The sequence below is a fragment of the Polistes dominula genome, unplaced genomic scaffold (genome assembly GCF_049000335.1).
Source record: "Polistes dominula isolate Pdom_NZ unplaced genomic scaffold, Pdom_raw_medaka contig_18, whole genome shotgun sequence".
Classification (NCBI taxonomy): Eukaryota; Metazoa; Arthropoda; class Insecta; order Hymenoptera; family Vespidae; genus Polistes; species Polistes dominula.
In genome coordinates, this window is record NW_028301164.1 from 1,572,827 (window position 1) to 1,596,548 (window position 23,722).

Genomic DNA, 23,722 nt, shown 5'->3' on the forward strand with positions numbered 1-23,722 from the left:
ATTTCGTATTAAAAATGTACACTTTTACGATTTACAATTAAATGAATTCACGATTACAATTATCATTTTGATTATCGACATTTCATTGACGATAAAAGACACGTTTGTATATTTTATATTTAAATTTTTGATAAAACCGATCATAAGGATAATAAAATGTTATATATTTTTGTGAGAAGTAGGAAAAGGAGAGGAAGATAAATTTGTTGGAATTTTATTTGAAAATCTGTTTGATTCCAATCCATGAAATATATATATATATATTTGGTACTATATTTGGTACTTTGAATAAATTATTCAAGGGAAAACAAAAAGGATTTGAAAGTCCACTTTAAAGAGAAATCAGGGGAGTGAGAATGAGAGAGAAAAGAGAGAGCAAGAGAAAGAGAAAGAGAGAGAGAGAGAGAGGGGGGGGGGGACATTTTCGAGGAATCAAATTGTAGTCGATCGATCATAGCATTGAATACGAGTAGTATACTATAGTTTACTCTATGTATATAAACGACCATTTAAATGGTTACGCAAAGTGGTAAACGTCGTTTAGGAATATGCATATTTAACGGGTTACCTTTTGAGGTCCAAGTACAATTAGCATCGTGACGTTTTCAGAAGAAAATAGAAAAGAAAGAAAAAAAGAGAAAAAGAGTGAGAGAAAGAGACCGAGAAAATACAAGAGAAAAAAGCTTATTCGTCAGTGACACAGTATACACAGCCTCCGGTATTTCAACGGCAAGCGAAAAATCTTGAACTGTTTTTTAGTTTTGTTATTTTTTCTTTTTTTTCTTTTTTTTCTGGTTACGTGAACTCACGTGTGTGCATGAAAAGCTTGCCAGTTTTAGTTCTGCTTGTCATTTTTTAGTAGTCACCGAGAGAAATCATCATATTACGTTTTGTATGTGATATCGAAATTAGTTAATTAAATAATTTATTAATTTATATTTAATAATTAACAAGTTATTATAGTAAAATAAAATTTGTAATATTTTAATTATACCAATAATCATGGAAATTATTTTTCAGTTAAATTTGTATCGAGGTATCATTTTTACTTTTTAATTATAGTACTTAATTTTGTATGTATAATATATCAAATTTTGGTTTTGTTTTATTTGACTTTTTTTAATGATATTTTATTTATTATTTATATTATATATTATGTTTCATCGAAAAATTGATATATTACAAATAAAATACGAATAAAATGTTATATTTCTCTCTTAGAATATATTTTATTAAATATATTTTATATATTTAATATAAATTTGTATAGTAATAAAATATATATATATATATATATATATATATATATTATATTTTATAAATATAAAATAAATATAAAATAATATAATTTTAAATAATAATACATTATTTAATATAATAAATATAATTATATTAAATTATATAATTATATATTCAAATAATATAATATAATTTTAATAAATATAAAATATTATATTTTATTTATACATTTAATAAATAATATTTATAAATATATAATATATTTGATAAATATATTTTTTATTATATATTTTATTTATATATTTAATATAAATTTTTATAATAATAAAATATATTTTATTTAAATACTATAAATAAAAAATGTTATATATTTCTCTTAGAAAATATTTTAATAATAATCCAAATTTAAATTGATCCCACCAATTGTGTTTAGTAATTTTAATATAAAATATAAATTTTGTTAGAAATTAAAAGAACATTATGTTAATTAAGTTAACGTTAAATTAAGAATTAAATAATCTTAAGTTTTCATTTGTACGAGAACCTATACGTTGATTTACGTTTTTTAAATGAATTTTGAGAATTGAACAATAATAATTGAATCTTATTTTCAATAAGAAACGAACTATATAGGATAATCAGAAGCAAATGCTAATTCAGCTTTCCACTTCCTGTTGCCGTTTGGATGCGTGCATGACATCGATAAGTGTATATCGCAGTTGACGAACGACCGGTGTCAGCTGTGTTTCTCGCTAGGATTGTAGTTTCCCGTCCGTAACAGGGTGAACGTATTTTGCCGATCTTGCGAGATATCGTCTACTACTTGTTAGTGTCAATGTAAATGTGATTCTGAATGTGCTTTTCTCAGTGTTTCTCTAAATCTAAGATTATATTAGATTCCTTGTTTTCAATCTCGATAGAAACGAAATTACATTTCGTTGAAATTTCTCTTTCCGATGTATTTTTTTTAATTTTTTATTTTTTTATTATTCTTTCTTTTATTGATTAATACTACAATTTAGTAGTATTTTCATTATCTTGATTAAATGATTAATATTAATTCAATTAGTATTATCATTTATTTTGATTAAATGATTCTAAATGATATAAATGAAATTACAAGAAAAATGTTAACTGTAAGAATTTTCCATTAAGTAAATTAATTGATTATCTCAATTGGATGAATATATTTTGTAAGAATAAATGATCGATTTATTTCAATATTTTATTCAATATATATTATATAATATTGGTACTTATAGGGGTAGGATTGTGTGTATCCGGGTTTTATTAGGGGATACATATTGATTATATGTAAATACTCATGTTTTATTATAAATATTTAGCAAAGAAAAAAAATTTAAAAAGATATCTTTAAAAACTATGTATATATATATATTTACTATAACTATATATATACCTTTAAATAAATATTAATTTATAAACCAAATTTTTCTTATCAATAAATAATATTTAAAATAATATAAAACTATGTAAAGAGTTTACAATTCGATGTATATATATTTGAAAATATTAAAATATATTAAATATTGCAAATAAAAATAAATAAATTAAAAACAACGATTAAATATAAACTAAGGAATAATATTTTGTAATTTATTTTATCCACAGAAGTTTTGTTAACAAAAATATTTGCGTATCTTTTATCACGGTGTAGTTTTCTTTTTCTTTTTTTTTTCTTTTTTTTTTTTTCGAGAGGGTTTGAAAGTTGGTAAAGAATATTCCAAGCAAAACGTGTATGATACTCGAAACTTATGCTCTGTTTTCTGAAGAATCTTAAGATAGTGTACTATAGTTAAAGATAGAAAGAGAAAAGTAGAGAGAGAGAGAGAGAGAGAGAGAGAGAGAGAGAGAGAAAGAGAGTTGGGTCGATCGTTGGAAACGATCGACCAAACCGCCTTGTGACCGAGGTTGTTGTTCACTTCCAAAGGGTTGAACGGAGTAACTCTTGCATTAGACGTGCATTTTCCTAAACCCTTGCAGTTATATCTTGTAATAATCACTCAGAGTCAGTAAAGTTAGAAAGAAAAAGAGAGAGAAAGAGAGAGAGAGAGAGAGAGATAAATAGAAAAAAAGAACCATTAACGTCACGTCACGTTGATTTCAAAGATGATTAACCCATGATAATAGGAAAGTTCCACAACAACCATAGTACTTCCGGATTTCTTTTTATATTAATTAAAGGGCGTGGAAAATATCAAGATTTTATGCATATGACTTTACGAAATAAAGGGTGAGGGAAAAAAAGGGTTAAATCGTTGTTAAATCGATTATTATTATCAAAGATAAGAAATAATATCGTAGAATAAATAATATATGAAATTATTTTATGGGAAAGGGGTGGTTTAGTATTTTTTTTTTTTTTTTTTTTTTTTTAATAAATTTCATATTTATTTATTGTTTAATTTCATAGGTTTGTTATTTTTTGTTTTTTGTTTTGTTTGTTAAACTTGTATATTCGATTTAATTTGAATCATCGAAGTGACGAGAAAATTATTTACATTTTAATTAATATTGTTAATTCTAATATAATTATATTAGATTTATATATCTTATTGAATATCTATTTAATATCTTATTATTTAATTAGTTGTTTAATGTAGTAATATAAATTAATATAATTTTACTAATATAATTTATTAATAAGTTATTTATATTTAAATTAGAATTGTTAATTCTATAATATAATTATATTAGATTTATATATATATATATATATCTTATCTAATATCTATTTAATATTTTAATATTTAATTAACTCTTTAATTTAGTAGTTAAATTAATATAATTTAGTAATATAATTATATTAGATTTATAGATATCTTATTTAATATTAATTTAATACCTTATTATATTGAAATATCTGTTATATAATTACATATAAGATAATAAATTTCTTATTATTAATAAGATATATTATTTAATATATTAAATCAATAATATATTTAATAAATTTTATTTTTAACATATTAATATCTATTTAAATTAACTATTAATTTTCTTATTATATTTAAAAATCTTATATAATTAAATATAAGATAATAAATTTCTTATTATTAATAAGATATTTTATTTAATATATTAAATCAATAATATATTTAATAAATTTTATTTTCAACATATTAGAATCGTTCAAAAAATTTTCCAAATCCGATATTACTTGAGTTGAATCTATTTGGATGAAAATGAAAATGAAAAAAAAAAAAATGTTCTATTACTCTTAACGTTAACAATATTTACCAGAGGGTAGCTAGAACCCTACAACAGGGTATCTTAAATCTTTTACTAGTACCATAGTTGCTCGTAAAACCGTTAAAATTTCATTCTAGACGATGTTTCAACGTGATATTTTCCATCTCACTCACACACTCACACACTCACTCACTCTCTCTTTTTCATTCATCCCCTTTAGATAGGTCGCATCGAGTACGTATAAAACGATATTGACACTAGACGGTTGCAATTACGTTATTAACTGCGCTAACCCATTTTAGCTTTATTGACTCGTATGATCATGCAATCGCAACGTTTAGACTTTATACATACAAAACTGTATATTATTTTTGATGACACGATCAAGAATATTATAGATGAATCATTCTTCAAATGAATTATTCTTCATTAACCCTTTGAGTACGTTTGACGAGTGAGACTCGTCATCTGCTTACTTAGGCAAAGTTATACGGTGAACGTGTCTAACTCGTCATCTAAATTTAAGAAGCTTATATAAATATATAATTATTTCTATTTTGTTTCATACATATATTTATTTATATTTCCTAATTGAAATGTTATTGCAAAAATTTATATATATATATATTTATATCAACAATAGAAATATATTCTGTGTTAGCATAAAAGCTGCTAGTCTTGGGGAAGGAAAACTAGTTTGTAGTGGTCCCCGGGGTAGGTGGGTCCCAGTCACCACGACACAGCGCGTCCTCAGGTTGCGGATAGAGGAAGGGCCTCTTGGTCCTGCATAGGGACGGAGGTTAGCTGCGAATAAATTGAATAAGCAGTCGCGGACAGCCGACTTGGAATTGGTCCTCCTGTTCGGGGGTTGGGCGTAGGTCTGATTACCCCATTCCGTAAAAAGACTTTATCGAGCATCAAAAAATACCGCCATGAATTCTATTAGGGTAAAATTTTCCGGAGGTACGAAGATCGCGAATGGAAGGATCGCGTTCAGGGACGGAAACAATGGCAGGATTTGGTATTTGCGGCAATGAACTTTCGAGTTCCTAATGCCAGTTAATAATAATAATAATAATAATAATAATAATAGAAATATATTCCAAATAAAATGTATTACTTTTACATATTAATAATCCATATTTGTTACAAATTAAATCTGTAATATATACATAAAAATCTTGAAATAATTCAGTACTCAAGGGATTAAATATAATAACATGTTGTTATATTGTTGTTATTATTATTATTATTATTATTATTATTATTATTATTATTATTATTATTATTACGTTATTATTAAACATAATAATATGTGCGTACATGTGTGTATAACATGATGACATATAATTATTAAAATTTTCATAGTAAAATACGATGTTTTTAACGATAATGATAATAATAATAATAATTATTATTTTATTATTATTATTATTATTATTATTATTATTATTATTATTATTATTATTATTATTATTATGATTATTATTATTATTGGAATAAGATATAATATGATAATAATGAACTCTTCCTGTATTAAGTTGAAATATTCGAAATTAGGAAATGTCAAGAATATATGTAACGTTTAAGGGTTGCTTATTATCGTGCTGTTACGTAATCGGAAGTACGACTGCTGCTATATTTGCATCACGATAGGCGTTTCGCTATTCAATTGCATTTCACGATGGAATATAATCGAGCTTGGTAATATGGCACGCGTTGGGTTTTCGGGCCTGGACGCCTTCCCCCTATACTGAAATGTCCCGGGTGAACCAAATCGATCCAACGATGGCGACGTCGCCGTTTCAATCCGACAAGAAATGAACATATTTTTTATTTTCTATTTTCTACGGTGACAAATTATGTATATATATATTTTTTTATATTTGCTCGTAGTAGAATTTTTATTTTTGTTTTTTTTTTTTATTGTTTTTTATTTTTTATTTTTAACTGTACTAGAATCTAAATTATTTTTTGCGTCAATTTTATTTGAGGGTAGTTTTTGGAAAATTTCATATTTGTAAATTATTTATTGTTAATTTTGTATTAATATGTAATATGTATTAATATGTAATATGTATTAATATGTAATATGTAATTTGTAATATGTATAATTTATAAATTATATATATATGTAAATTTATATAAAAAATAACAAATATATATACATATATATATATATATATATATATATATGTAAATTTAATTAATACACACATATATATTTTAAATTGTCAAGTTTTTATTTTTAAGGTTTGTCTGTTTTCTCATTTTGTCAACTGTACGATTTAATTAATTAATTAATTTATTTATTAATTGTATTCAATTTAATATTAATGATGGTTTTAATTTAAGTTTCGTATAATTAAAGTAGAAATTCGAGTAGAAAAAAAGAAAAATAAAATATGAATTACTTTTTATAAGTTAGTAGAACATTGAAAGGAAATATCGAAATAATTTTTTTTTTTTGTAGATCGTACATTTTGTAGAATATTAATTATCGAAATATAAAAGGTAATAGTTTAAAATACGAATTTTAATTAAAGTTAAGCGATATTTTCAAAGGCTACGATTTGAATTTAATTTAGGATATCCTTTTGAATAACATATTTCAAAATGAATTATAATTATTGAAATATAAAAGAATAATGCTATTAATTCAATACGAATTTTCGATTATTTAAGATTATGACTATTTTTTGATTAATGTAAAAATAGATTGATATGTATGTTTTCTTATTTCTCAACATTGCAACATTGTATTTGATCGTTCATAGATCAGAAAATTTCCATTAGTCATCGTCGAATCTAGCGAAACTTTCTCAACGAGAAAAACTGTAAGAAGAATCAAAATCAGAAGTAGAAGAAGAAGTAAAAGAAGAAGAAAAAGAAGAAGAAGAAGAAGAAGAAGAACTAGTAAAAGAAATAAAAAAAAGAAAAGTGAACTTTGAATTTCTTAGCCTTGTTAGAAACGAATACGCTGTGGCAACTTTGACAATTTCATTCCTACTTAGGGTGATTTACGCGTTACTCTCGTTCCTAGATTGTTGGTGTAAGATTGTCCAAGTAGAGGATTGGTCCAAAAAGATTACATTTATTCTTTTCTTTATAATCTTTTTCAATATTTCAAGGTCTTAACTCAAACTACGATCATTTGAACGTAAAATCAATGGAATACACATTTTACGAATTATTAGAAATAAATTAAATCGAATGTATAAACAAATGATTTTAATCATCTCAACATTTTTCCACATATATGCCCATAATTATGAAAGTGGTCTAAGTCATGTATCTCTTGTTTCGAGATATTTAAAGATTTATATTTGAATACTCTATATGAATTCTATATAATATTAAAATAACAAATATTATCTAATGATTTATTTTTGACAATATCGGTTTCAAATTACATTGAATTAATTTAGTTTAAAATAATGTGGTGCGTAATAACTGATAAACTAATTTTTTCTTTTTTTTTTTTTCAATTTTGACTTACATTAGACCACTTTCATAATTATGGACACATATGATATATTAAATAATATATCGTTTTATATATATATATTTTGATTATTTTTTTATCAACAATTTTAAATCTTTATTAATTTGTTCATCTTCACAATATCACATTCGTTTAATTAATTATGACACTTTAAAAAATATCGAAAACAATTACGAATAATTCACGAAATCGTTTCTCTCGTTATTTTTTTTTTTTATTTTTCTTGTTATATTTCTCTCCTTCTCTCTCTTTTTTTTTTTTTTTTTTTTTTTTTTATTTCTCAATGATAATTCAATCGTCGAGAATTCATAAATTGGAACATTCACGATTGACTTTAGTCTCTCGATATTTTTCGATAAGCAATCACGAGTGCGAGTGGATCGAATAACCAATAGCAATGCTGCTATTCCTATCATCTAACTATTTAACTTTCTCTCTCATTCTTTTTTCTTGTTTTCTCTTGCTTCTTCTCTCGTCTTTTTTTTCTTTCTTTCTTTTTTTCGATACGGATGACGGTCAAGGAGAAACGAAACTGTAGCAAAAAAAAGTTTGCTCAATCTGTAATTAAGCTCAAACGTGGGAAAGGGTTATCCGAAAAAAAAGAAGAAGAAAAAAAAAAAGAAAAATCCTTGCTAATAATCGTTAAAATCGTACATTGGGTTGGGTTAATATGAAACGTTATTAAACGTATGGCAAAAGTAGAAGAGTCCGTGACTGGTCAGACACGGGGTTCGCGTGCCTGTTAAAAGCCAGTGTAAATTCTCTTTTCTCTTTCTCTCTTACTTTCTCTCTCTCTCTCTCTCTCTCTTTCTCTTGATGTTTCTGTGTGAGAGTAGGCAATAAGCGCGAGGTAAAAATTAGTTTCTATAGATAGAACGAAACTTGGTAGGGTTGAAACAATAGAAAGTAGCGTTCGCATTCATAAAAGGTTCGTTCTACTTGATAGCTTGGCAAGCATGTAAAAGATTCTACTCTTAACATTACTAAGAGGTTTGGGTTAGTCATCTTGGTGATCTATTTTATCTTTGATAATCCTAAGTTGTTGTTTTAAATGACAATTCCTTTTTTTGTTTTATGGTTTACAAGAAAACTATATTTTTCGATATTTATAAGTTTGGTTATTATGAGTCTTCATTGGAAGCTTGTTACGGATCGTTAATAGAATTTTCTTATATTTATAACACTTTAAAATATTTTTATTATCGTTTTAAATGATCGATCAAATAAATATCAATCATCAAATATCCTTTTTGTTTTATTTATGTTTTGCAAGAAAACGATATTCTTCGATTTTCATAAGTTTGGTTATTATGAGTCTTCATTGGAAGCTTGTTACGGATCGTTAATAGAATTTTCTTATATTTATAACACTTTAAAATATTTTTATTATCGTTTTAAATGATCGATCAAATAAATATCAATCATCAAATATCCTTTTTGTTTTATTTATATTTAGCAAGAAAACGATATTCTTCGATTTTCATAAGTTTGGTTATTATGAGTCTTCATTGGAAGCTTGTTACGAATCGTTAATAGAATTTTCTTATATTTATAACACTTTGAAATATTTTTATTACAGTTTTGGGATGGGGAGGTATTTTTCGAAGTAGTTTTATAAGTATAAACTGTAATTACATTTTCATTTATTATATATATATATGTATTTTATAATAATGTTAAATGATATAAAACGAATATTGGTAAAACTATTATATATAGACTACTTTTATTCGTTCGTACCATTTGATGTGAATTTAAGTGAAAAATCTGATAACATTGAATTTATCATTCATATGTGTTATATCAATTTATTATACTTTAGGATAATATTGAACCGTAAAACGAAGAATAATAAATATTCAGGTCACTCTCGTTTCGTTTCGTGTCATTATCAATTATCACGTAAGGTTGGTTATATTTTTTTTTAACAATTGAACTCCTAAACAAAAATTTATATAATTCTAATATAAATTTTATTTTTATAATAAATATAAAATAAATATTTTTCCATTCGAATTTTACATTATAAAAATGATGAGAAAATAAAATAAAATAAAATAAAATAAAATAAATAGAAATAAATTCTATGAACATCTAATTGTAAGATCGCATAATTAATAATCCTTTGGTGAATTTAATTAATAAACGAATTCCATTTTTATTGAAAAAAAGAAAACAAATTAAAAAAATGATTAGAATATAATCTATAGTTCCTTTTTCTGAATCTTCTTATCATAAGATAAAGAATAAGTTTCTTAAAGAAAATCCGAGAGAGTGCACTCGAGTATTGGTTGATTATATAGTTTGTATGAACACACTGTTGGGGTAGGTAGGACGAACATGAATTCATCCAAAAAGAGAAAGAGAGAGAGAATTCCGGATAAGTTCAATTGGGAAATAGGTCAGTTGGTGAACGAATCGATATGATGATCGTAGAAACATAGAACAAAACGTAGACGGTAACTGCATTATCGACGATTCTTCGAAGATGATGATCGTGGCCTTCGAAAAGGAGCCACTGCCGACGCCACTGTTGTTTCAACCCCGTCTCGTCTGACCACGCGTCGACTTTTACTACTTTCTCCAAACTACACAGATTTTTCGCATATTTCTTTCTCTCTCTCTCTCTCTCTGTCTCTTTTTTTTGTATCACATTTATCAAATTTTATTCTAGTTTCTATCATATATTTATTTTATATTCTCTCTTGTTTCTCTCATTTTATTTATTTAGTTTTATTTTTTTTTTTATATTTTTTTTTGGCTACTGTAATTAAGCGTAAAATGAATCGTACCGCGAAACGTTAAAATACGGTCAAGGATTATAATATTTTCTGGATATATGTATTTTTGAATATTACTCTACTATCAATTTTTTGTTTATTAATCATTCTACTTTTTTTGTTTTTTATTACTTTTTTAGTTTCTAGTAAAATTTTATATTCGAAAATGATTTTATCGAAAGATTTATATTACACTTATACACATTATCATTAAAATCTGATTGATATAACATAATTTAATTTAATATACACGTGATTTGGTTTAAGATTTAAAATTTGAATGATTTTGTAATATAAAAAAAATAAGGATATAAAAAACTGATCAAATTTAAACTTCAGAAACTTGATTAAATTCGTGACACACTAGTCACGAAAATTTTCTCTGGTGAAATTAAATTAATACAATAAATTATTTTTAAATTATTTTTGATCACTCGTTTTTAGAAATACAAATTGGTACACCCTTCCTTCCTTATGTATATTTTTAATTAAATGAAAGACATATAAAAAATATATATATATATAGTAGAACACACACGCGTATTGACGGTAATTTCTCGCATATCTTCTAATCCAGTGTGTAAAATTTAGAAAGCAAATTACTGGAAAAATTCCAAGTAGAAGTTTCTTTTGTTAGAAATTGTAAGTTTTTCAAAAATTTCGAGAAAAATATAATAATCAAAGTAACAAGATTTCTTTCTTTGATAAAAGGTAGAAAATAGAATACTTTAAAGTAACAAGTAATAGTTGTTCTTTTTTTTTGAAAATATTTCTTTAACTATAGTTGTATTAGAATATTCTTAGTGTAGTTTGTACGTGAGAGAAGAAAAACGAACGACGAAGTCACGGTTCGGCGCTCATTCAGAACGCAAAAGAAACTTATTCCCCTTGTCCTAGGGATGTTCAAGAAGGAAAAACCTCCCTAGAAAAAAGATAAGAAAAAAGATAAGAAAAGAAAAGAAAGGAAATAACAAATAAACGAATAATCATTTTGAAGTTCTTGATATTTGTCCAAGTAGCTGCTGGCTCGTAATTGTCCAATGTCTATGCAAATATATATTATGTATGTATGTGTATGTAATAAAAAGGGAATTCGTATGGTTTTCTTAGAAAAAGGTTTGCTACGAAATAATCGTAGAATTGTGAATAAAAGAAAGAAATATCTTCTAACCTTGATCCAAAGAACATAGAAAATAAGAGAAAAAAGAAAAATAAGTAAGAAAAGAACGAATAAAAAAGATAGAAAGAAATACACATATACAAACATACTAACATATACATTAAGATTAAGAGAGTGAGTGAGTGAATGAGAGAGAGAGAGAGAGAGAGAGACAAAGACAGATACATAGAAAGGGTGGATTCGTATTCCGTTTCAAACGCCCACGCTTGAGATAGATATTTATTCGTGAACAAGCAAACTAATAGCAAACTAGAAGAGAGAGAAGAGAAAGAGAGAGAGAGAGAGAAAGATAGAGAGAGAGAGAGGGATGAAAATTGGAATAGTACGACAAAATTTGTGACTAACGTTTTCAAACCATGAGACTCATTGTCGCCAATGATGTTCATTCGTATGACTATCAGTAATGTTTAGCAAGGACGAGAGTCTGTTTCGACGAATAAAAAAGGGAGTTCAGGGGGTGGGTGAAACAAATACAAGGAGAATGAGTAAAATAATCGAGGACGAATCGATTTTGACGCATCTAGCTAAAGATCATTCGTATTATTCTTCTTTTACTATTTTCTTTTTTTGTTTTTTTTTTTTTTTTTTCATTTCATTTTTTATCACGTGATTTTATTTATGCGACCTTTAACGCAACGAATACGAAATTTTACACGCGCGTAAACGTTTTACATACACTCGTACATTCAGTACATAGACAGACAATTTGACGAAGTAAATGTATACAAGTGTGAGAATAATATTTTACGCTAAAAGCTGCGAATTTCTTTTTTTTTTAACATTCGGGGGAAACGATGAAAGATGATTTCAACTAGAAAAAGAAAAAAACAATTAGTTGGAACGTTTAAAAATTTACGGATAATTAAAGGAACGCGAGAGGTGAAAAACAAAAAGGGGACGATACGACGAGAGTACGAAAACGTTGAAAATGTTTTTTATTTCTTCTTTTTTTGTTTTTTTTTTTTTTTTTTTTTTAATTCTCGCACGATTAGGCGCGGTTATTCTCTGTATAAAAAAAAAGGAGAAAAAAGAAAAAAGTGTAGACAGTATTTTTCTCTTCCACGTTATTTAAGACGCTAAATGAAGCACGTAGTCGTCGTAGTAGTCGTCGTAGTAGTCGTCGTCCCTTTCGTTTGCTGTAAACCTCGATTACGACATTATTCCCTAGTTACTACTACTAACCATGGCTCATCCCTATATTATCTTCTTTTAGTTACTTTTTCTTTTTTTTTTTTTGTGTTTTTTACCTCGTTCGAATGGATTAAATCGTCCCGGGTAAATTTAATGCAGATTGTTTCCTGCGAATATCTCTCTCTCTCTCTCTCTCTCTCTCTCTTTCTCTCTTGCTCTCTCTGTTGGTTGGCTATTCAAAAATTCATACACTCGTTTTATTAAAGTATTCTTTTTTTCTATTCTTCTTTTTTCATTCTTCCTGTTTTTTTTTTTTTTTTTATCATACGAAACGAGTAACAATTAAACGAGACAACAAAAGAAAAAATGATTAAAATTTCGTACTTTTAGTTCGTTCGATTTAAATGTAATAATATTAACTTCAAATTTTGTTTCTTTTTTTCTTTTTTAACAACATTTTAATCCTTTAGTTACATTTGACGTATCAATACGTCATGCATTAGTTTGGGAAAAGACGAATATGTATGTTCAAATACGTTATTGAAACTCAGACGTCATTTAACTATAGTTCATTGTGGTTTAATTCAAAGTAATATAAGTAATTTTTATATTATTACAATTAAATATTATAATATATGTAATATTATATTTAATATTAATTTAAATTATTTATAATATTTCAAAAGTAATTTTCAAATAAATTTCTACCCCCAAAGGGTTAATATTTCTAATACACAAATATAATATAAAAAAATAATATAGAAAAAATATTTCTAATTCCTGTTAAACTTTTCAATACTATTTATTATCCAATTCAGTAATATTAATATTTTTAATGTAAAAATATAATATAATAATATAATATACAAAAAATATTTTTAATTCGTGTAAAACTTTTCAGTACTATTTATTATTCAATTCAGTAATGTTAATATTTATAATACAAAAATGTAATATAATATAATAAATATATAATAATATATAAATATACGTAATAATAATTATATTATAATAATATAATATAATAATATATATTATTGTACCCAATGGGTTAACATAATTATTTATTATTACAGTATGAGATTTAGTTAGTTTTTCTATGCGATTGATTGATTGATTGATTGATTTAATTTGTTAAATAACAAAATTTGTCTCATATATCCTATATATATATATATTTTTTTTTCCTTCTTCTTTTTTTCCCCATATAAACAAGCTAATTATAATTCACGGCCAGTTTTATGGTGACTTAATTAAGTGGAATAATGAAGCTTCTCGAAATACGTAAGTACGTTCTTTACGGGTAATTCCAGTAGGTATATACGGTGATATAAGCAAAGTGAAGAGAGAGCGACGAAAGCTCTCTCCTCTCTCTTGCAATAAATAAGGGAAAAACAAAGAAGAGAGAGAAAGAGAAAAAGAGAGAAAGAGAGAGAGAGAGAGAGAAGTTTCAGGCTTGGCATGAAAATTAATGAACGGAGTTTACTAATCGTCTTGGTACTCGCATACTGCATGTCAATCATTCGTCGATTAATCTACGTCCGTAATTGTGAATTTATCTCCCTCTCTCTCTCTCTCTCGCTCTCTCTCATTTTTTTTATTATATTACGATAAGAGAAAAAAACGTGAATTGCGATAAGGTAAATAAAAAAAAATAAAAAAAATAAGAGAGAGAGAGAGAGAGAGGGTGAGAGAGAAATCGTAGGAAAGGATCTTTGCCAAGATCACGAAAAACCGTTAACGATTCAAATGAAATTTATTAAACGATTCTGGCAATGGTCCCTCATTTTTTTTAATGATTTTTTTTCTCTCTTCTTTCTTCTTTCTTTTTGTGTGTGTGTGTGTGTGTCTTTTTTTCCTTTCTACTTCAACTAAATCGAAATTTGTATTCTTCTTTTTCTCTCTTTTTTTTTTTTAATTTGTTGAATATTTTATACTCGACGAAATAAACAGCACGGAGAAATGTTCTCTTCTCGTACGAATAAATAAATAAATAAATAAATTAAATGTGTATGAACAGATATATACATATACTATATGGATAAAATATAAATTGTATCACGTAATCAAATAGTAATTGATCTGGTATTTATTAAAATAGGTGTGATTTTTCTATATAATCATTTCATATGAAAATTTTGTTACTTATTTTTTTTTATTTAAAATATATATTTTATTATTTAAAATATATATTTTGTTTTCTTCTTTATTATTACTATTGATATAATGTATGTATACTATTAATATATTATTTTTATTTTATTATTACTATTAATATATTATTTCTATTTTGATTATTATTATTATTATTATTATTAAATTTATTTCTAATATGCAACAATTTTAATTGTAACGATAAACTATACGAATTCTTATCTGACAAGCGTTAAAACTAAATTAACATATTTCATGATACGAAAAATTTTAATGAATTAAATACAAAATAATAATAATAACAAATAATAAAATTAAAAAAAAAAAACAACAAAAATCAATAGGACACTGTTCGTACATTGTTACAGTTAATCAAAGAGTTATTAATTACACTATGATATATTTTTTTTTTTCTTAAAATAAACTATTAGTTTAGAAAAATCACATATATAAATGAAGCATCGAAAAGAGAGCAAAAAAAAAAAAAAAAAGAACAAAAAATGACAAGTTATATTTCACGTGAGAGAAATATGAATTGTAAGGAAGACTGAGGTGGAAAAGGGATGGGAAAGACAGAGAGAGAGAGAGAGAGAGAGAGAGAGGGAGGGAGGGAGAGGTTGTTCAGCGACATCCTTTTTCATATTGGAAAAATTTCAAATATTTCTGCACGAATAGTTCAGGAATGCGATCATCTTCTCAACAAGCACTAGAGCAAGAAGATCGGGGCATAGTGAATATGAGGAGGAGGAGGAGGAGGAGGAGGGGGTGGGGGGTTTGAAGGGATTATGATCGAAGAGAACAAGGAAAGCTGTTTTTTTTATTTTATTTTATTTTTATTTTTTTATTTTTTATTTTTTAAAAAGAAAAGAAAATTCGTGCGCCCATTGCAGCCGAATATTCGCCTTACGTTTTTCTTCTTCCTCTTCTTCATTTTCTTTTACGTTTTGCTGTACAGTATAGAAGCAATTTTTATTGTGCAAGGGATACGCAAACGTAAATGCATACATGCATGTATGCAATTTTTACTCGTGTTATATTTTATTTCGACATTTTTATTTAATATGTTTTGTTGCACATTTCGATTTTTGTGCGTAATATAACAACAACAACAACAACAACAACAACAACAACAACAACAACAACAACAACAACAACAACAACAACGATTGCTTTTTACCAACGTTGTCTACTTTTTTTGGGGGTTCTTTTTTTTCTTTTAATGTCAAATTTTTTTTACTACGTCAATGCAACGTTGCACATTTGATTCATATCGTTCGTAACATATTCGAAGGACACCCGTGATATATTAGGTGATTAAATATCTTTTTTTTTTTTTAAATTTATTTCTTTCTCTCTCTCTCTCTCTCTCTCTCTCATTGGATATCTCAATGTTGCTAAAAAAAAAACAAATTTTATTTGCAAACCTGTCGAAGTAATACAATCTCCCTAAATTTTCCTGACACTACTGTTCATTCACTTGACTTTTCATCCTGACATTAAAATATTGATAGAGTATTTCATAAAAAAAAATAAAAAAAAATGGAAGAAGAAGAAGAAGAAATATCCCTTTGAAAAAAAGAAAAAAAAAACAACTCTGTCTATTTATATAATCAATTTCATCTATTAATCCGTTCCCCTCCCTTTCTGGTCACCCATACATTTTCAATATCGTTTCAATCAATTTGAACGATTTATTAAATTCTACCGCGCAAAACTTCGTCAATGTTTTCTTTCCTTTTTTTCTTTTTTTTCTTTTTTTCTTCTTCTTTTTGAAAATGAAAATATAAAAAGAAAAATATATAATATTAAAAGAAAAACGTTTAAACCGAGATTAAACTTTTATCATACTCGATCATCCGATAAAACATATATCCTACCAACCTAACTACACACATACGCATACACATACATCAGTTACAAAGAAGGTTGGAAATTTGCCTGAACTCTAAAAGAGAGAGAGGAAAAAAAATGAAAAAGAGAGAGAGAGAGAGATAGATAGGGGTGAATTCAACGGCATTTTCATCTCATGTCCGAGAACGTAAGTACGCTCGATCGGTTAAACCTACCCCTTGTGGAGGGTTTGTGCAAGAGCGCGTAAAGAATATCGAGTGGTTTGAGTCGTGTTAGAGACATGGGTAAGAAGAAAAGGGGGGTGGGGGTAGTAGGTAGGGTGAAAGTAGGTGGAAGGGATGGCTAACGTGGGAAAAAAAGGGGGGTGGTAGTAGTAGTAGTAGTAGCAAGTTAGAAAAAGAGAGAAACGATGGTAGGAAAGGGAAAAAAGAAAAAAACCAAGGAAGGAAGGAAAGAGGTGGGCAAATCGACGGGAAGGGTGAGGAGGGGGTTAGTGGTGGTTAGAATGATGTAGTAGAAGAATATGTGTATGTGTGAGTGAGCTAGCGAACAAGTTGAGAAGGGGGTGAGTGAGTGAGTGAGTGAGTGAGTGAGTGAAAAGATGTCGCGTCATAGTCGTGTCGCATAGAAAGCTAACGAGAAAGAGAGAAAGAGAGAGAGAGAGGGTTAGGGGAAAAAGGGGGTAGTAGTAGTAGGGTGGGGAGAATGATCCGTGCTGTACTCTAGGTGGTTGGTGGTAGGAGAAACAGTACGACGGGGGTTCGAAAGGGATGGCATGGCACGCGCCTTCGCAAACTAAGGCAGCCACGCTGCCGGCCGGTCGGGTTCCTCTCTTCGTCAACCAACATTATCCAAATTTTCTCTTTCTCTATCTTTCTCTTTCTCTTTCTCTTTATTTTTCTATTAAAGTATAAAATCGTAGAAATGAACAATCTTTATCACACCTATCTAACGATTAGTATTATTATTATTATTATTATTAGTATTGTTAATATTGTTACAACGGATGATTTGTCGTTTTATTCGTGACAATTATACACGTCAATGATAGACAAAATTGTACGGTGATTTTGTTCATTTTGAAATTTAGAAATAAAAGTAATTTGTGTTATTAATTTTGGATATTTTTCTTCTTGTGAGAACTATTTATGATATATCGGATAATCGAATATAGAATGAAAACTAGAGAGAGAGTGAGAAAGAAAGAAGAAGAGGAAAACAAAACTGAGGATTTATTTATTTACGTGGTTACCACCTAGTCTCTCTCTCTCTCTCTCTCTCTCTTTCTATCTGTGTGTGTTTCTTGTGTATATGTGTTTGAACTTGTGAGTTTTTTTCTCTCCTACTCGAGTCTATCGTTGTTTAGTTTGTTTTGATTATTGGAATTCGTGATTCGTTAATATCGCGTCTATCCTTTTATATCAAAGAAGTGTTATTGTATTAGTGGTGGTAGTGGTGTGTGTGTTTGTACGTGTGTTAGTGAGTGCCGGTGAACTCCCGGAAGTGTTTTCAGATCTTATCCACCTTTGGCACATTCAACATCGTCGACTCTAACTGATCGAGTACTACTTCAGCACGGTTTATTTTTGTTTGTTTGAAAAACGCGGGGATTTTTTCTTTTCTTGTTCGTTTTCAGTGATCGGCCAAGTTTCTTTCTTTCTTATTCTTCTATTTTTCATCTTTTTTTTTTTTTTTAAGTGACCTGTGTGGTATATATATATATATATTATATTTTTGTGTATCTCGTGATGACTAGAACAGAGTCTCTCTGCGTTCTTCCTTTAACTTTTGAAAAGAAAAAGATTTCAAGAGGTATTATTTAAATTTGATTTTACGTGATTTATCTTTCCTTTTTATAAAAGTTCAAATCTTTATCGTTCGATCGGTTTATTTACATGTATCTTATTTTTAAGATAATGAAAGAAAGATGAAGAAAAAGGTAGTATTATAATATTAATAATAATTATTATTATTATTATTTGTGTGATTTATTAAAGTAAATATTGCATTAATATTTAATACTGTTGGATTATCTTTTTACTGATTTTTAAATACTTTGAAGTACTAGAAAGAAAAGAAACTATTACCAATTTTTTTTTTTTAGTTTCGTGTGTTATTCTATCAAAGAAACAAAATACGAGATTAAATAAAATTATATTATATTTACAATATTATTATTATTATTATTATTATTATTATTATTATTATTATATATTTTATTTCATCAAAGTGAACATTGTATATAATTTTTCATTGCATTACTCTGTTGTTTTTTTTTTTTATTTCATTTTATTTTAGGTACTTTGAGGTAGAGTAAAAAAAATTATTATTATGTCAGATTTGTATCACTTTTTTTCTTTTAATTTTTTCCTCATTGAAAGAAGAAGAAGAAGAAAAAGAATAAAATGAAAAATAATAAAAATAATTCTGTACGAAAATAATATTATTACATACGTATTATTTTGTTTCATCAAAGTTAAAAACGTGTTAATATTTGCTTAGTAAATTTACCTTTATTTCAGGGTTTTCTTTTTTCTTTTTTCAAGGTAGTATAGTAATTTTCTTTTTCATTGTTTTTTTTTTTTTTTTTTGGTTTTTCCCACACATAATCGTTGGTAGAATAAGAACGTTAAAAGTAACTGTCGTAATAGTGGACACACTGTACCTATATATATATATATATATATATGAAAGAAACAATTCGTTTCTCACGAGAACAATTATACTCTCGAGTGTTTAGAAAATGTAACGTGGGTTTAAAAAAAAAAAAAAAAAAAAAAAAAGAGAAAGAAAAATAATAAAAAAAAATTAAACAGAAACAAAATTATCAAACTAAGATAAAAGATCTTTTACCATTTTTAACATTGGTTTTTTTTATTTCAAAAATTTCCTTTTACCAACATTGTTTACCCTTTCTTTTTTTTTCTTTCCCATGGGTTTGTACTAAGGGCAGAATTTTTAAATTACGTTCGTATTCTCAGTTCTTTTCGTATTTTTCCTTCCCTTCTTTTTTATATTTCCTTTGCCATTTTTTTCTTCTTCTAATTATTCGAGCTTGTTATCGGTGGATATCCACTTCATTATCGCACTAATATCGAGAAGATAAAAAATATAAAACAAAAAAGAAGAAGAAAGGGTATAGAAAACGAAGATTTCTGTGAAACGAGCTTTCCATCTTTTTATCTTCTTTTCTTCCTCTTCTTTTTTTTTTTTTTTTTAACTCTCTCCTACCCTACTATTGCCACAGACCACCACCACCACCACCACCCTCACTTTCTTTTTACAAACCGTGTCCCGGTTTCTTTTTCATGGAATCACTTCTCTTTTACTTCTCGTACAATTGTTCGGGTTTGATCGTTATGAAAATTTTCTAAGTGAACGAAAAAAAACAAAAACCAAATAATCACATCTATTATAACGTTTCGTTTAGTTTAGTTTTGTTTCAGTGTGATAATTATGATAATAAATCATTTTTTAATCCTTTGAGTGCTGAATACTTTTACCTAAAATGTTTTATAGAAACGAAATAATTTATTATTAATCACACAGATTCTAATAATAAATAATATTTAATAATTAAATTATTTCTTTCTATAAATATAATTTAATTAATTAATATAAACATTACATTATTTTACAATTAATATTAACAAACACGTATATATGCTTCGAACGATAAGATTAGTAATTTTTATTAAACACATATATGCGTCTATAGCACTCAAAGGGTTAATTGATTGACATGATGGGAAATTTAATATGGGGGGAAAAAATTACAGTTCTATTTGTAATTATTTTGGAATTTAATAATTTATCGATATTATTTAAAAATAAATTAATGATAAAATTAGGATAAAAAAAGAAGAGAGAGAGAGAGAGAGAGAAATATATTAATAATATTAACCTTTGCTTATCACCCTTCCTAGAGTATCACGCTTACCACACCCGAGAGAAATTGTTATAAAAAAGAAACTATTGCATAGATTTACTTCAACATTTTTTTAAAATTTCTTTAATACTTACTTTAAAAGACTATACAGATTTTATAGCTTTAAATTAAATTTAAATATGTTTAAAAAAAGACCAAAGTTGAACAATTGAGAAAAATGAAGTAACACGCTTACCACACCCGGATCCTTTGGACCCGGGCGAGAAAAATTGTTATAAAAAAGAAACTATTGCATAGATTTACTTCAACATTTTTTTGAGATTTCTTTAATACTTACTTAAATAGACTATATCGATTTTATAACTTTAAATTAAATTTAAATATGTTTAAAAAAATGACCAAAGTTGAACAATTGAGAAAAATGAAGTAACACGCTTACCACACCCGGATCCTTTGGACCCGGGCGAGAAAAATTGTTATAAAAAAAAAATTATTGCATAGATTTACTTCAACATTTTTTTGAGATATCTTTAATACTTACTTAAAAAGACTATACAGATTTTATAACTTTAGATTAAATTTAAATATGTTTAAAAAATGACTAAAGTTGAACAATTGAGAAAAATGAAGTAACACGCTTACCACACCCGGATCCTTTGGACCCGGGCGAGAAAAATTGTTATAAAAAAAAAATTATTGCATAGATTTACTTCAACATTTTTTTGAGATTTCTTTAATACTTACTTAAAAAGACTATACAGATTTTATAGCTTTAAATTAAATTTAAATATGTTTTAAAAAATGACCAAAGTTGAACAATTGAGAAAAATGAAGCAACACGCTTACGACACCTGGGTCCTTTGGACCCGGGCGAGAAAAATTGTTATAAAAAAGAAACTATTGCATAGATTTACTTCAACATTTTTTTGAGATTCCTTTAATACTTACTTAAAAAGACTATACAGATTTTATAGCTTTAAATTAAATTTAAATATGTTTAAAAAAATGACCAAAGTTGAACAATTGAGAAAAATGACGTTAAGTTGCAAAAAAGGTCTGGATCCTTTGGACCAAGTGTGATAAGCAAAGGTTAATATTTTTATAATAATTTGTATAATGATCATAATTCAAAAAATGACAAGTTATTAGGATTACTCATCATTTTAATTTTTTTTTTTTCAAATGAGCTTTTAGAAATTGCATAATTTGTATTTAGAAAAAATATTGATATTATTCAGAAATGTATTAATGTAAAGATTAAAGAGAACGAATGAGTTAGTGAGTTAGTGAGAAAGAGAGAGAGTGAGAGAGAGAGAGAGAAAGAGAGAGAGAAGGAAAAGTAATTATTCAACAAAGATAATTAAAAATTATTATTACTAGGATAAGTGAGAAAATATTATGATTACCTTTTAAGATCTATCGATCATTTTAAACGAGAAAGATATAAAAACATTTCATAGTTTCATTTATATACATATTTGCTTTAAATTTAATCAATTTTATTGATTTTATTATTTAAAAAAAAACAAGACTATATTTTAAAACTACATAAAACTTAGTTTTTCATAAAATTTAATTAATATTAAAATTGCAAATATATTTAAGTAATTTTATTTTATTTATTTGATTAATTATTATTATTATTTTTTTTTTTAAATTAATTTTCAATATCAATTTGATATATAAAAATACAAAATTAAATGAAATTTATTTTCAAATTTATTTATTATATTATTTAATAAATTATATGTTATTAATATATATATGATATATATAATTATATATTAAATAATAATATTATAATATATATATATATGTATAAATATATATAATAAAATAATATATATATATATAAAATAATAAATATTTATTTTAAATTTATATATAGAAATTATACATAGAAATTATATTATATATAGTATATTATTTATTTTATTTTACATATTATAATATATTATAATATATAAAAATTTATATATATAGAAATTATAATAACTTATTTTAATATAAATATAAATATAAAATATAAATTTGTAATAATTATTCTTAAATTATTTAAAAATTAAATATTATTAATTATACATTATAGTATGATAATTTTGTTTCTCTTATAACATAATAATATTATAACAAAAAAAATTTTCGTTCATTCATTTAATACTCCTTTTTTTTTATTTTAATAATAATTTCTAAAACTGAAACGTTGATAAACTTATTTCGTGACTAATAGCAATCAATCTAAACTTTGCAACGAAAATTACGAGATATCTCGAGTTTGTCAGTAAATGTGTTAGAAACCATACGAATACACATGATTCTTCAATAATTCATGGTATGGTATGATATATTTTTAATATCGTGACGTAATTCGTTAAAAGATGACGGGTGAAAAAAAAAAGTAGAAGGATAAGAAAAAGAAGAAAAAAAAATTTAATTACATTTTCGGGCAAATTTATTTATGCTTCCATCGGTATTTTTAAAATCGTGTCACTCGACGATGATTATTATTATTATGTCACAATACCTTTCGTAAGAATTTTCTGTAAGTGTTTTTAAGAGGAAAAGTAAAAAGGAATAAGAAAAAAAAAAAACAAACAAAAAAGGGAAAGGAAAGTTTCATCGGGAGTGCTCCGGAGCCTCACCTAATCCACTCGTTTTATTTTTCGATGACATTAAATTAGAAACTCTCACGTAATAGCATAAGCTTTAATATATATATATATATATGTTTCTAATTTTCTTTCGTAATACTTTTGTTTTTCTTTTCCTTCTTTTTTTTT

At 26.0% G+C, this 23,722-nt stretch overlaps 1 protein-coding gene across 16 annotated transcripts in view; it reads left to right on the plus strand.

Annotated features, from left to right (window-relative positions):
* shaker (potassium voltage-gated channel protein Shaker) overlaps window positions 1-23,722 on the plus strand; it is a 202,827-nt gene that overhangs the window by 90,826 nt on the left and 88,279 nt on the right. Inside the window, exon 1 of one of the 16 annotated variants that reach the window (XM_089178908.1) lies at window positions 17,832-18,631. The exons of 13 other annotated variants lie outside the window; for them this stretch is intronic. The gene's annotated coding sequence lies outside the window, so the exon portion shown is untranslated. Of the gene's footprint in view, window positions 1-17,831; window positions 18,632-18,837; window positions 18,866-23,722 lie in introns of those variants that run through there. 2 more of the 16 variants (XM_015325172.2, XM_089178909.1) reach the window with 2 other exon arrangements.